This window comes from Pinus tabuliformis, chromosome X, assembly GCF_031772625.1.
Source record: "Pinus tabuliformis cultivar Carrire ecotype Pingquan chromosome X, CPIR1, whole genome shotgun sequence".
Taxonomy (NCBI): domain Eukaryota; kingdom Viridiplantae; phylum Streptophyta; class Pinopsida; order Pinales; family Pinaceae; genus Pinus; species Pinus tabuliformis.
This window is the reverse complement of record NC_142308.1, coordinates 1,171,096,776-1,171,113,203: the sequence shown is the minus strand read 5'-3', so window position 1 is coordinate 1,171,113,203 and position 16,428 is coordinate 1,171,096,776.

Sequence of the window (16,428 nt, the reverse complement as noted above, 5' to 3'; positions counted from 1 at the left end):
GATGATGTTTGGTTTATTTGTTGTTGTTTGTTAATAAATTCTTGATCATGCTTATCTCTATTTGACAGTGTTGATTGAGTTTTTTGTTCATGATTGGAATATTGGTTAGTAAAGATGCTACAATTTGGTGATCTATGATTGGTTTAGTGATCCGTGAATAGTTTAATACTTCATTCAGTAATTAGTTCAGGATTACAACACTTCATGATTCAACTTTCTATGATTTAAGATCTATACATAGGTGTCATACAGAGGAAGTGCATATATACATGGGTTTTTTTCAGGAGAATAGTGTATATTTTCTAATATTTATTTGTTCTGGTTGGATTCTATATTCAGTGGTTAGATGGTTCAGTAGCTTAGTTTATCAGTGACGCAGATTCAGTGTTTTAGTGTTAAGTCAGTTTAGGTTTATTGTTGATATGAGTCTAGTTTGAAAATATGATGAAAGGTGGCCTACAACATGTGTGATGATTGTTTGACAGGTGAATCCAGTTTGAAACATTCTAAAAATAGGTCCACAAGGAGCTGAGGGTTGCAGCCTTCAGAAAGGGGGTACAAGCTTCCTTCTAGTTGTAGCTAGTAAACAAATTCAGGGGGTTGTAGCTCCTTTCCAGTAGGAACTGGAGAACGAGTGGAGGTTGTAGCCTCTTGCAGTTGAGTGCCTACATACTGATAAGAGCCTACATCAATACAAAACTCTAATGAATGTTTTTATTTATAAATAAGAAACAAGCAAAAGACAACAACAATGGTGGTTTTCTCCCACACTGGGTTTCCACCTAAAATCTTGATGTTATATGTGTGATGATCATTTGTTGTGATTTATTTATATTATTTATTGCATACTGAAAATAGTTTAAGTACTGGTTGAAGGTAATCATGTAATAAAACACATGAAAAGTCAATAAACTGGATATACATTGTTTTCTTTCTCTGAAGTCATATACATATGCATGTTTATTTAAGAAGTAGCATACAAAGTTGAGTATATGAAATTTGAAAGCTAAATTTTTAAGAATATTGATTCACCCCCCCCCCCCTCCCTTGGCCCCCGCCCCTCAGTATTTTTCTGATTACTTTTGCAGGAAGACATTTTCTTAAAAAATACATCTTCTAGCATCAACATCATTGAAGGCATCAGGTTGAATATATCATCATCAAAGAAGTGTCTTCACTTGACAAGTAAGTACACTTACTTTTCAAGTGAATATTATTCTTTGATGATGATATATTCAAATTGATGCATTCGATGATGTTGATGCTAGAAGATGTCTTCCTTCAAAATTGATGAGAAAAATACTTTGGGGGCCGGGGGGAGGTAACTCAATATTTTTAAAACTTTATCTTTCAAATTTCATATACTAAATTATGTACGCTACTTCTTAAAGAAACCTTTGTACGTGACTTCAAATAAAGAAAATAATGTATATCCAATTTACTAATTCTTCATGTGTCCTATCAGATGATTAACTTCAACCAATACTTAAATTATTTTCAGTATGCACTAAAGAATATAAATAAATCACAAAAAATGAGCATCACACATAGAACACCAAGATTTTAGGTGGAAACCCAGTGTGGGAGAAAACCACCGTTGCTTCTATGTTTTTCTTCTTTCTTATCTATAAGGAAAAATCTTCATTACAATTTTGTACTGATACAGTCATCTGATAGAACACATGAAAAATCAGTAAATTGAATATACATTGTTTTCTTTCTCTGAAGTCGCGTACATATGAAAGTTGCTTTAAGAAGTAGTGTATAGAATATAGTATATGAAACTTGAAAGCTAAAGTCTTAAAAATACCGATTCACCCCCCCCAGTATTTTTCTCATCACTTTTGAAGGTATACATCTTCATTAAGAAGACATGTTCTATCATCAACATCATCAAAGGCAGCAAGTTGAAGATACCATCATCAAAGAATCATATTCACTTGACAAGTAAGTACCTCTATATTTGTGTCTGAATCTTCTATCAAAATGACTTATTCTTGCAAGAAAAGAAACAAGTTGGTTGGGTCATCAAACTTACTTGCATGGAAGAAGATGACATATTTGATCCTCATAGAAATCGAAGTTGTTGAACATGTTAAGGGTTCAATCATTAAACCTCCAAAAGAAGAATATCAAGCTCTAGCTAAGTATATGAAAGAGGAAGTAAGGGCTCAAATGATTCTCATAAAATCAATTAAGGATCCCCTCATACCTTATGTTTCAAAATTAGAAACTGTTATGTAACCAACTCATAAAATACAAGAAAAGATAGATCAATGACTTCAAAATCAGCCTCTTCAAGGGGTAAACCTCCTTTACATTACACAAATGAAAAATTCTTCAATGATACAAATAAAAAACCTCCTTTCTATATGCATGATTCTAAGGGGTCATAATATAATCAAAGGATACATAACAATAATTATAAGGGCACAACAATAACAACAGTGGGCTATTATGGGGCATAATAATAACAATAAGGGCTACAATGAAAACAATAATGGGGGAATCACTAGTATTATAGGAACCTACCATGCCCCTCTCCTTCAAAAACGTTTTGTGATCAATGCCTGAGTAGTTCTAGATGATTTTTTATAAAATTTTCATTCTCCCATGTGGAATCTTCAGCAAGTAAGTTCTTAGAAACATCAAAAGAAATCTACAAGAAGTTAGTAGAATTGTTCTCTATAAGAACTACTGGAGAATTCATATCTCTAAGAAACGAGCTATATAATATGAAGGTGTCAAAAGAAGAAGAAATTGCCTCATATCTCATGAGGTTGTCAAAAATACGAGATCAATAGAAAGAGTTGGGGGAAATAATGTTTGATAAAGAGATGACCATAGTTGTGCTCAATGCACTACTAGAGGAATGGGGCAACTTTGTATCAAGCATGTATGGAAAGAAGGGAGCTACCCCATTTAGTGAATGTTGGTTATTGTGTAAGATTGAAGAAACTAGGTTGAAGGAAAAAAAGTTTTGTGGGTTCAAATTGTTAAAATTGGCAACCAGGGAAAAACTTCACGTAGCTCATCTTATTCATGTCTGATAATATTTTTATTAGATTCCTCTCGTCGAGAGGTGTAGGATTGATATAAAGATCATCCAATTCCGATAAGTATTCATGGAGATATGAATTTATTTTGATTATGGAATTATTATCAAGCCGACCTACAACTCATGTAGGCTCAGAAGCCCAACAGTTGCATCTATTCAAACACCAACGTTGTGTATAAATATAAGAGGACTTTTCCTCATTTTCACTCACTCTTCTCATTACATCTCTCTCTCTCTCTCTACTGCACAGAAATGGGTCTCTCTCTCACACATGTGAAGCCGGAAGTTGTTGAACCTGAAGCTGCAACTGCAGATCCAAAGATTGACTTGCGTGGCCTAGAAGATCTCCTCATATGAACTGCGCTGTAGGTTCATCTGAACCTCCTCTGGAAGCCACAACTTTTGGTGGTGGAATGAAGTCAATCCGACGGTCGATTTATGGGATATCGTCTGCCCTAGTTTGATAATGAAGCCGCTAATGCTGATGCTGCTAATCTAGGGTTTGCTACTGCTGATATGAATCAAATTTATTGTATTTTTTCTCTCTGCTGAATTATTGAATATAAAAGAAGATTTGATCAAAGGGTTTCCCCACACATTGTGGGGTTTGTCCCTGGCTAGCCACCACATCTTGTGTCTCTAATCTATGGAATATAATAAGAAAAAGAAAAAGAAGTAAACTATTATAAGAAGTAAACTATTATGTACATGTAATTGCTAATCTATGGAATATAATAAGAAAAAGAAGTAAACTATTATAAGCATAGAACATACCATAACTTAACATGGTATCAGAGCTGAGGTGAAGACAAAGCCTGAGCAAGAGCAAGAGCAAGAGCAATCATCGAAGAGAAGATTGGCAAGGCTATCCTAAAAGAACTATGGGGTCCTCAACACTCTTTCCTACTGAAGACAAGCTCTGTGAGAAAGCTGAATATCACGGATGGAAGATGTCTATCAATCTAACCCTTGAGAATCAAGGAGTGTTGGATCATGTGAGAGGCAATATTGTTGAGCCTCAATCAAAAGCATCCACTGCTGTCTGGAACAAATGGAAAAACGGAGAAATCAAAACAAGAAGATCATTCGAGACTCTATCGACAAACACTTGGTGGCCTACATCTCTAAACTGGACACCTCCAAGGAAGTCTATGATAGACTGGTGAGTTTATTTAAAGTAAATGATGCAAATCAAGTTTTGTTTCTTAGAAATAAGCTAAAGGAAATTAAGAAGGGTAAAGATGAGAGTATGCAAGCATACTTCTTAAGGATCATTGAAATCAGGAATGATCTCCTATCTATTGGGGAGGCTATCACTGACAGGGGAATGGCACTCATGACTCTTGGAGGATCACCATCTGAATGGTACATGTTCAGGACTACTCTTCTGAACAATAATGTAATTCCTGGTTTCAAGGAATTAATGGCTAGATGCATTCAAGAAGAAACAAGGGAAGAAGTACAAGAAATGCCCATGCCTAAAGGTCCTCTTGCTGCCTTTTCTTCTCATGCTAAGAAAAGAAATAATTTCAAAACTAAATCAAAAGGAAAGGCTGGACCTAAGGGTGTGTTATGAAACCAGCTCAAGAAAAGATAGAAAAGATAAATCCACGCCTTAGAATTCAGCCTCTTCGAGGGGGCAACCTCCTTTACATTACATAAATGAACAATTCTTGGATGATTCAAATGACAAAACCTCCTTTCTATATATAGGAGTCTAAGGAGTCACAATATAATCCAACCGACCTAACAATAATAATATAAAGCCACAAAAATAACAATAGAGGGATTCTATGGGGCACAGAAATAACAATATGGGGGTAATAGGGGCACAACAATATAAATAAGGGGTATAACTACAATAGTAATGGGGTAATCACTAGTATTATAGGGACCCAACATGCCCCTCTCCTTCAAAAAAGTGTTGTCCTCAACGCTTGAGTAGTTCTGGATACTTCTGCATAAAATTCTCATCCTCCCATGTGGAATCTTCAGCGGATAAGTTCTTCCACTTGATAAGATACTCTGAAATTGATCGATTTCGTAGCTGTCGAGTTCTTGTTTCTGTGACTGCTTCCGGTTCCAATATAATTTTTCCTTCCTCGTCAAGTTCTGGCAATATTGTTTGAATTGGGAGCTTGTCGCCTATAACCTTCTTTAAACATGAAACATGGAAAACTGGGTGCAATCGAGAAGCTGCAGGAAGCTCCAATTTGTATGCCATAGTACCAATCTTTTGCAACACCTTGTACGGACCATAATACTTTGGTGATAATTTATTATCCTTCTTAGCTTGCTTTAGGGACATTTGCTTATATGGTTGTAGCCGTAGGAATACCCAATCACCTACATCAAAACTTCTTTCACTGCGATGTTGATCTGCCTGTTGTTTCATTCTATTTTGTGCCAACACGAGGTTATCCTTTAAGAGTTGGAGGACTTGTTGTTGATGTTCGATGTGATGTTCCACTGCCTGAACCTTAGAATTTTCTCTTAAATATGATGTGATGGATGGTGGTTGATACCCATAAAGTGCCATAAATGGGGTCATTTTTGTTGCTGTATGGAAGGAAGTGTTATACCACCATTCAGCCAGAGGCAACCATTTGACCCATTGTGTCTGTTTATCAGATACAAAGCAACGAAGATATCCTTCCAAACATTTGTTTACTATCTCAGTTTGCCCATCAGATTGAGGATGATAAGATGAGCTATGAGCTAACTGAGTACCAAGACAAGAAAATAATTCTGTCCAAAAATTTCCAGTGAAAATGGGATCTCTGTCACTTACAATAATCTTTGGGTTTCCATGTAGCTTTTGAACTGTTTCCATAAATGCAGTAGAAACTGTACTGGCTTTAAATGGATGTGATAATGCACAAAAGTGTGCATACTTGGTAAGTCTGTCAACTACCACCATGATGACACTCTTTCCCTCAGACTTGGGTAAACCTGTGATAAAATCCATTGAAACCTCCTCCCAACGTTGGCTTGGAATGGATAAAGGTTGTAATAGACCCGGTGTCTTAATTGTTTCAACTTTATTTTGTTGGCAAACCAAACATTCCGCCACAAACTTTTGAATATCTGATTTAAGGCCATCCCAAAAAAATTCCTTCTTAACCCTGTGGTAAGTTTTTAAAAATCCTGAGTGCCCTCCTAAGGGAGAAGTGTGCAATTCCATAAGAATCTTTTGTTTTAGCTGGGAATTCTTACAGAGGTATAAGCGATCTTTGTACCATAACGAATCATTTTGCCAGCTAAATGTATCAGAAGTACTGGAATCTTGTTGTAGCTTTCGAATAAGTGCCCACACTTCTTCGTCATTCTTCCATTCCTCCCTTGCTTCGTTTATCCAATCTGGTTGGATAATAGAAATGGCACACAACAATGCTTCCACATCCTCATCCTTTCTTGAGAGTGCATCTGCCACCACATTTTGCTTCCCTTTTTTGTAGATGATTTCAAAGTCATAACCCAACATCTTTGTGACCCACTTTTGTTGCTCTTCAGAGGATAATCTTTGTTCTAAAAAGTATTTAAGGCTATCATGATCCGTTTTTACCTTGAAGTGTCTTCCCATTAGGTAGGGTCGCCATTTCTTAAGTGCATGGAGTATTGCCAACATTTCCTTCTCATAAATAGCTTTGCTTAAAAACTTTCCCTTGATTGGACGACTTTCAAAAGCAATGGGTCTTTCATCTTGCATTAGAACAGCACCAATTCCATTTCCTGAAGCATCACATTCCACAATAAAGGTTTTTGTGAAGTCCGGTGTAGCTAAGACCGGTGCTTGGCACATTGCCTCTTTAAGATGTTCAAAGGCCTTTGTTGCTTCCGGAGTCCATGAAAATGAATCTTTCTTCAATAATGTTGTTAGAGGTGCTGCTATTCTCCCATAATTCTTAACAAACTTGCGATAATACCCTGTCAACCCAAGAAATCCTCGCAGATGCTTTATGGATGTGGGGATTTTCCATTCCTTAATGGCTTTAATTTTGCTAGGGTCTACCTTAACTCCTTCATGAGATACAATATGACCCAAATATTCCACCTCCTGGACTCCAAAGAAACATTTGGATCTTTTTGCATATAATTGTTTCTCCTCCAATAGTTGTAGCACCCTGTCAACATGTTCAACATGATCCTTCCAAGACTTGCTGTAGATTAGTATATCATCAAAAAATACTAACACAAATTTTCTAAGGAATGGTTTGAAAATTGAATTCATCAAACCTTGAAATGTTGAAGGTGCATTGGTAAGGCCAAAAGGCATGACCAAAAATTCATAATGACCCTCATGAGTTCTAAATGCCGTTTTCGGAATGTCTTCAATCTTCATTCTGATTTGATGATATCCCGAACGAAGATCCAACTTGGTGAAGTAAATTGATCCATGCAATTCATCCAGTAATTCATCAATGACAGGAATGGGGAACTTATCTTTAATAGTGAGCTTGTTGAGCTCCCTATAATCCGGACACATGCGCCATGATCCATCCTTCTTGTGCACCAATACTACTGGAGCTGAGAAAGAACTTTGACTCGGTTGAATTATACCAGCCTCTAGCATTTCTGCAACCATACGTTCAATTTCACTTTTTTGGACATAGGGATATCTGTACGGCCTGATGTTTGGAGGAACACTTCCTGGAATCAGATGAATAGCATGATCATGATCACGCATAGGTGGGAGACCTTTGGGAGTCTCAAATACCTTGGAATGATTGTCCAGGACTTTTTGGAGATCTGGAGAAATAGATGATTCCAATGTGGAAACATCTAGCGAACATAATTGTGCAATTACACCTCTTTGCTCCTTTTTTAGAAGCTTTGTCATGCCATTAGAGCTGATTATCTTTCCTGGTTTCCCTGCAATACCCCTTAATTCAACTTCCTTTCCTTCCGTAGAAAATTTGATGAAAAGTTCTTGAAAATTAAAAGCTATTGTACCCAAGGATTGTAGCCATTGGACTCCTAGTACAACATCAGCACCTCCCATTGGAATGGAAAGCATTGGGCTAGTCAATACATATTCTCCCATGGATAGCTTGATATTATGGCACTTTCCAGAGCAATTTATTGTTCCTCCATTTGCAATCATCACTTGACACTCTGGTGCTGGATATAGGAAGCAATTCAATTCTTTTGCTACCCTACAATGAATAAAATTGTGGGTGCTTCCTGAATCAATCAACACTATTACCTTTTTCTTCTTGATTTGTCCTTCTATCTTGATGGTTTGAGGAGTGGTAATTCCCGCCAATGCATTACAAGATATGGTCGGATTTATTTGTTCTTCATCTAGGCTTTGTTCCTGGAGTATATCCTCTTCTTTTGACCTTTCTTGCTCCTTTTCTTCTTCCTCTTCACAATCTATGTAGAATAATTTCTTCTCAGCACACTTATGACCTTTTGTGTATTTGCTATCACAATTGTAACAAAGCCCTTTTGCTCTTTTTTCTTCCAATTGTTGTGGTGTCAACCTTGTAGGTTGTGGAAGACTAGGGGCAACAACACTTCCGTCTTTATAGTTGTGAGTGGTATGCTTCCTAGTTGCCATAATTTTGCTTTCCATTTTTCTTGCTAACCTGAATGCCTTCTCTAATGAATCAGGTTCCCAAAGGCGAACATCATGTTGGATATTATCCTTTAAAGACCCTATGAACACATCAATCCTATGCTCCTCTGGAATATCTTTTACCCTTATGTTCAATTTTTGGAACTCCTCAATGTGCTCCATTATTGAACCCTTTTGTTTGAGACTTATCAATTGGCTAAAAAAAGTGTTGCTTTTTGTATCCTCATAATGTGCTATCAATTCTTCCGTAAAAATTGCCCAAGTGATAAATTGTTTACGAGAACAAAGCCATTGATACCATACAAACTGATTTGGTTCCAAATATACAGTTGCCATACGTACCTTTTGTGTGTTTTGCACATTATTGAGATCGAAGAATTGCTCCATCTGTAATATCCATGTGGCGGGATCCTTGCCATCAAACTTCCTCATATCGATTTTTGGAATATGGTGATTCTTCGATCCAACATTAGCGTCTATGGAATCATGATTAACATTTCTTTTGTTCTCATCATGAGTTTCCTTTACTACCTTTTCACCATTAGTAAGTATTTCTTGTAGAAAATTTGTCAAATCTGTCTTCAAATCTGCCATGCCTGTCTTCAAATTTGTGTTCAAATATATCTTCAAATTGTCCATCTTAGCTTCCATGCCATTCATCTTAGCTTCCACGCCATTTATCTTAGCTTCTGTTAACTTTTGTGAGCGTGACATTTGTTGCACTTGTTCTTGTAATTTTGATATATCATGTAGCATTTCTTCCTCTTCTTCATGAGTCATGCTAGAGCTTTCAGGTTCCTTACTAGGTGTTTGCATTTTCTTTCCTCGGGGCATCAGTTACCGATAATAATGCTCTACTATGCCCTTTGAATTCCTTCAAAATAAATTTTCAAACCAAGCTTAAGCAAAAATTTAAAAAAATCTACACACCTTTTTTCACTTTGTAGGAGCTCGATATTGCCTCTGATGTATCTCTGTACTTTCCAATCATCTAGTTCTAAATTTGTGACTTGTAGTAGCTCTCTGTGTCCTCTTTCCAATGCCACCAGTCTGATCCAAATTGGATTCTCCAAGAAAGAGTTATGCACAATCTCCCAAGATGACCTGATTATAGACTTTCAGTAGAGCGAACTTGTATGAAGTGCCACGTGTACAATTTTCGATCTTTGGTTCTGAAAAAGATATACAAGAAACTACAGTCCGTCCTCTTTCTGTACCTTCTTACGAAATTTCAATCTGATTCCCAGAGAGAAAGTTATGACGATTTTCCCCAGGTCACCTGTTTTGAATGTAATTCAGGAGTCTGCAAAAAGACCAACTTCCTCAGATCATATCTCCATAAATATCGCGCGAAAAGCTCTGAAATTCGGACCCAAGGTTCAGCGCGATTTCTTCTCAAATGGGTTTTTTTTGTGACTTCTGAAACGTCACAGAAAAAAGTTATAGCGAAAATGCCACGATGACCTGTTTGGAGCAGCGAAACCCTAGAATCCAAAGCTCTGATACCAAATGTTATGAAACCAGCTCAAGAAAAGATAGAAAAGATAAATCCACGCCTTAGAATTCAGCCTCTTCGAGGGGGAAACCTCCTTTACATTACATAAATGAACAATTCTTGGATGATTCAAATGACAAAACCTCCTTTCTATATATAGGAGTCTAAGGAGTCACAATATAATCCAGCCGACCTAACAATAATAATATAAAGCCACAAAAATAACAATAGAGGGATTCTATGGGGCACAGAAATAACAATATGGGGCTAATAGGGGCACAACAATATAAATAAGGGGTATAACTACAATAGTAATGGGGTAATCACTAGTATTATAGGGACCCAACAGGGTGGAAGAAAAGGACGATGTTACATCTACGATAAAGCAGGTCACTATGCAAGGGAGTGCCCTGATAGAAAGGACTCACACCAGGACGATGATCAAAATCCCTTTGATGGCAAATCATAGGAATGTCAAATTCAAAAGCAAAGGTAAGAAGAGAGCTGGGGATCGAGGAAGAGGACAACCATTCAAGAAGGCTAGAAAGTCCAAGATGTGTTAAATGCACCTGACCTCAAAAAGAACCTAGTATCCATCTCGGCAATGGAAGACAAAGGCTACAAGGTAACCTTCAGCAATGGCGAGGTATGTATATGGAAAAATAATGTTAAAGATGCCTTTACTCTTTGGTTTAGTGTTGATTCATTATATCAGGTCGATGGAAATCTGCTAGGTGTCATGTCTTGTGACACAACTCTTCAGTCCGAACTTTGGCATCGGAGGTTTGCCCACCTTCATTACAAAGCTCTGCCCGATGTAAGACAGATGGTAACAGGGATGCCCAAATTCCAAGTAGAGAAAGAAGGTGTATGTCCGGGATGTGCCGAAGGAAAGCTCAAAATGGGACCATTCCCCTCAAGCCAAAGCAAGACCTCCGATATATTACAGTTGGTTCACTCAGGCATATCTGAGGCTGGCATTAAGAGGGAGACTACTTCACCACATACTCCTGAGCAGAATGGCGTGGCAGGAAGGAAGAACCACATGATTGTGGAAGCTATCCGGGCCATGCTACATGATCAAAGACTTCCGAAGTTTCTATGGACCTAAACTACAAACACTGTCGCATATGTACAAAATCGATGCCCTCATCAAGCATTGGGTTCCAAGACTCCTAAAGAAAAGTTCACCGGTAAGAAACCTGATGTTTCTCATTTTAGAATTTTTGGAAGCCCAGTATATTTTCATGTGCAGAAAGAGAAAAGAAATAAATTGGGTGCATCTGGAAAGAAGGGAATTTTCGTGGGCTATGGTGAAAATACCAAAGGCTATAGAATCTATGTAGCCGGTCAAAGGGAAGTCGTAATTAGTCATGATGTCACCTTTGATGAAGATATGGCTCTTAGCAAGGTGAACAATCTTTCGACTTTCAGGAGCTCTCAAGAAGCCGACACCCAAGAACCGAAAGAAAAGGATGATGAATCAATGCCTGATGTAGAAGAACCCATGGATCCGATTGATCCTCCTCCACATGAGCCTTCCTCTTCTAGGAAGAGGCTTCATGGATTAGGGGGCTACTTGATGATGCTGAAGGACATGCTGCACCCCGAGGAGCCTTTCGTGAAAGTAAGAAACCTAATAGGTGTCAAGGATACCTGTCCATCATGAGCACGATCATACAAAATAATCCTTCATCATTCTCAGACGCCGTCAAGCATCAAGTATGGAAGGATGCTATGACCGAAGAATATGAGTCTATCATGAAGAATGATGTCTGGGAAGTAGTTCCCAGACCCTAGGACAAGATAGTTGTTACTTCCAAATGGCTTTACAAGATAAAGCATGCAACAGATGGAAGTATGGAAAAGTATAAGGTTCGCTTTGTTGCTTATGGTTTCTCCCAGAAGGAAGGTATAGACTATGATGTGATATTTGCACCTGTTGCCAGATATACGACCATCCGCTCGATCATAGCCCTTACCACTTCACAAGGATGGAACCTACATCAGATGGATGTCAAGACTGCGTTCTTACACGGCTTGATCAAAGAAGAGGTCTACATGGAGCAACCCGAAGGATTTGAAATTTATGATCGAAAATATCATGTATGCAGATTGAAAAAGGTTGTCTATGGGTTGAACCAAGCACCTTGAGCATGGTATGAGAGGATCGACAGCTACTTGATGAAGCTGAGATTCACTAGGAGTGAAGCCAATCCTAACCTTTACTTTAAGGTTGAAGATGACAAGCCTCTCATACTGGTGTTGTATGTGGATGACCTATTTCTAACAGGTGCAAACCCTCTCATTCACAAATGTAAGAGGGAGTTGGTTTCTGAATTTGAAATGAAGGACCAAGGACTTGAAGCGTGGCAGAAGCCAAGGGAAATTTTCCTATCTCAAGGAAAATATGTGGTAAAGATATTGGAAAGACTTGGTATGATGGACTGCAAGCCTGTGACTACCTCGAGGATCTTAACTTTTAGAAGTTATATGGTAGTGATGTTGGACCAGAATTGGGAAATGCCTCTGAGTTTCATAAACTCATTCACATTGATGTTCTTGGTGAACCTCCATCCGAACATATCTTTTGCAGTGAGCATTGTGAGCTCATATTTGGTTGAGCCTCACTGGATTGATGCCAAGGATCTTCTGAGATATCTTCGTGGTACAATGGGTTAAGATACACTGCCGGAGATGTGAGACTACTTGGATATACTGATGCCGATTGGGCAGGCAGTGTGGTGGACCATAAGAGCACTTTCGGGTGCTGTTTCACCTTGGGATCTGCTTCGATATCCTGGATGAGCAGGAAGAAGAAGTCGGTGGCTTTGTGCACCACCAAAGCAGAATATATTGTTGCTAGCATGACCTCGTGTGAGGCAGTCTGGTTGTGAAAGCTCTTCAGTGAGTTGTTTGGATTTACATTGGATACCACTGTGATTCTCTGTAACAACCAAGAGGTGGGATTCGATTATTGAGGAATCCCATATTCGTCAATTGCTCCAGCAGATAGACATCATCTGGGAAATGGTAAGTCAATGAGCAAGGAGGCTCCATCGCATTAAGATGATGTACAGGTCGATACACCTTGTCAAAGCCCTGAGGAAAGATCTAATATGTGATTTTCCCAAACGACTTGGAGTCGGCAAGAAACCCTTATACAAGGGTCCTGCATGTTGCATACATTGAGCTCTGGGAGCTTTGAGGGCTTGCGGTTCTTACTGGAGCAACATACGAGCACAGGGTGACTCACCCTCCCGTGGTGGTGTGCATTGGAACAAGATGACTCGCTCTCTTGTGGGACAAGATGATTCGCTCTCTTGTGGAACAGGATGATTCTCTCTCCTGTGTAGCAGGATTGATGTGTTCTCCTGTGAGGCCTGGATTGATGTGTTCTCTTGTGAGGCCTGGAATGATGTGTTCTCCATGGCGGCCTAGATTGATGTGTTCTCCATGGCAATTGTAGCAGGATTGATTAGTTCTCCTGTCGAGGCATCCTACCCATGCAGTTTGGGACTCATGGGAAGTACCTCTCATCTGATCAATGAGCAGGGAAATGAAGTTAGGGACCATAGTAGTACCGATGGATGCATCATTGTATCTACCGTACTCCCTAAGCTAGGATGACCTCCATTGATCTGGGATCAATGATACTGGTCTGGGACCAGTGGTAGGAGTTGTACCATACTATGACGCTAACTTTGGGTCGGTTGAGACTGGTCTAGGACCAGTGGTACATACTCCGAGACTGACTTCGTGTCAGTGCAGTACTAGTCTGGGACCAGTGAGAGTGGTACATACTATGACGCTAACTTCGGGTCGGTTGAGACTGGTCTGGGACCAGTGGTAGGAGTTGTACCATACTATGACGCTGACTTCGGGTCGGTTGAGACTAGTCTGGGACCAGTGGTACATACTCCGAGACTGACTTCGTGTCAATGCAGTACCTGTCTGGGACCAGTGAGAGTGGTACATACTATGATGCTGACTTCGGGTCGGTTGAGACTGGTCTGGGACGAGTGGTACACTCTCTGAGACTGTGATACTGGTCTGGGACCAGTGGTAGGAGTGGTACTTACTATGAAGCTGACTTCGGGTTGGCTGAGACTGGTCTAGGACCAGTGGTACGCACTCTGAGACTGACTTTGAGTCAGTGGAGGATGATACTGGTCTAGGACCAGTGGAGTTGTACTCACTATGATGCTAACTTCGGGTCGGTTGAGACTGGTCCGGGACTAGTGGTACATACTCTGAGACTGACTTTGAGTCAGTATGATACATCCTCGATCATTTCTTCTTCTTCATAATTTGGACAAAAGTAGAGTAGAACATAATAATGCAAGAGCATAGCAGAACAGAGCAAAATAGTACCGATCAGTACAGGGCAGAACAAGACAAAGTAGAACAGGCAGAATAGAGCAGAGTAGGGCAAGGGTTAGGCTATACAGGGCAGTGCATTTGATGGATGAATAGTAACGACCGATAGACAGATTGCAGATGAAGTTCTCCCTGGTTGAGAGGGAGTGTTAAAATTGGCAACCAGGGCAAAACTTTATGTGGGTCATCTTATTCATGGCTAATAATATTTTTATTAGGTTCCTCTCGTCGAGAGGTGTAGGATTGATATAAAGATCATCCAATTCGGATAAGTATTCATGGAGATATGAATTTATTTTGATTATGGAATTATTATCAAGCCGACCTACAACTCATGTAGGCTCAGAAGCCCAACACTCGCATATATTCAAACACCAACGTTGTGTATAAATATAAGAGGACTTTTCCTCATTTGCACTCACTCTTCTCATCACATCTCTCTCTCTCTCTCTACTGCGCAGAAATGGGTCTCTCTCTCACACATGTGAAGTCGGAAGCTATTGAACCTGAAGCTGCAACTACAAATCCAAAGATTGACTTGCGTGGCCTAGAAGATCTCCTCATCTGAACTGCACTGTAGGTTCATCTGAACCTCCTTTGGAAGTTGCAACTTTTGGTGGTGGAATGAAGTCAATCTGACAATCGGTTTGTGAGATATCGTCTGCCTTAGTTTGATAATGAAGCCGCTAATGCTGATGCTTCTAATCTAGGGTTTGCTACTGCTGATATGAATCAGATTTATTGTACTATTTCTCTCTGCTGAATTATTGAAGATAAAAGAAGATTTGATCAAAGGGTTTCCCCACACATTGTGGGGTTTCTCCCTGGCTAGCTACCACATCTTGTGTCTCTTGTCTTGGCTTGTTTTCTGTCGATCTATTAATGTTCTATCTGCACTTTACTTTATGTACAAGTGATTGCTAATCTATGGAATATAATAAGAAAAAGAAGTAAACTATTATAAGCATAGAACATACCATAACTTAACACAAATGAACAAGTTCGAGCATTTTCTACCGTGGTTAAGAGAAAAGGAAAATTTGGGAAGAAGAAGGATATGTCGAAGATCCAATTCTATGGCCGTCAAGAATATGGGCACCTCAAGAGAGATTGGCCAAAAATCAAGAAGGAAAACAAGAAAAGGAAAGAAATAATTGAAACCCATATCACCAAAGAAGTGGAAAAACATTATGAAAATAAATCCAAAGGGATATATCTTCAGTATTAGGGTTCCTCTGATGCATATAAAGGAAAAGTAGGAGGTGAAAAAGGCCTTCACCATGACAGGCAAGATAAGAAGCATTAGGACTATCTTAGTAGAATATGGTATTATATGATTGAAGCAATAGATCATGACATCATGTAAAGGATAGCTGAATTAAAAGTCTACATGGTTGTAGCAGTCATCATAGAAAGGAAGTATGTCTTGGTAACCTCATCGAAACCATATGTAGTACCTATGGGTAGAAGAAATTAATCTAACATTGAGTTCATCATACATCATCATCATTAGGAAGGCACATTTGTAGGATGAGAATAATAAAGATCCTCCATTAGAATCTTCATTAGAAGGTTCACCTGTTTTGGGTGAAGGAAATTTGTCTCTAATCATTCCACCTTGTGTGGAATCCATTGTTTAGAAGGATGATGGTATGTTGAAAAAGAAGTACAACATGTCAAGATGGTTTAAGTACGTTCAATAAAGGAAAGGAAGTTTTCAAAGGAAGTCTAGATGACTATAAGGAGAAAAGAGGTATGTATATATTTGACATATTAAGTCATCCCATCATATAGTTTCAAATAACATGGGTAAATTCCCTATCTCATGAGCATTATCAAAGAAAAGGGATCTTTTCCTTTGGAAATATGCATGAAGGCATGATTCAAATATTAATAAGATGAAATCAACATAAT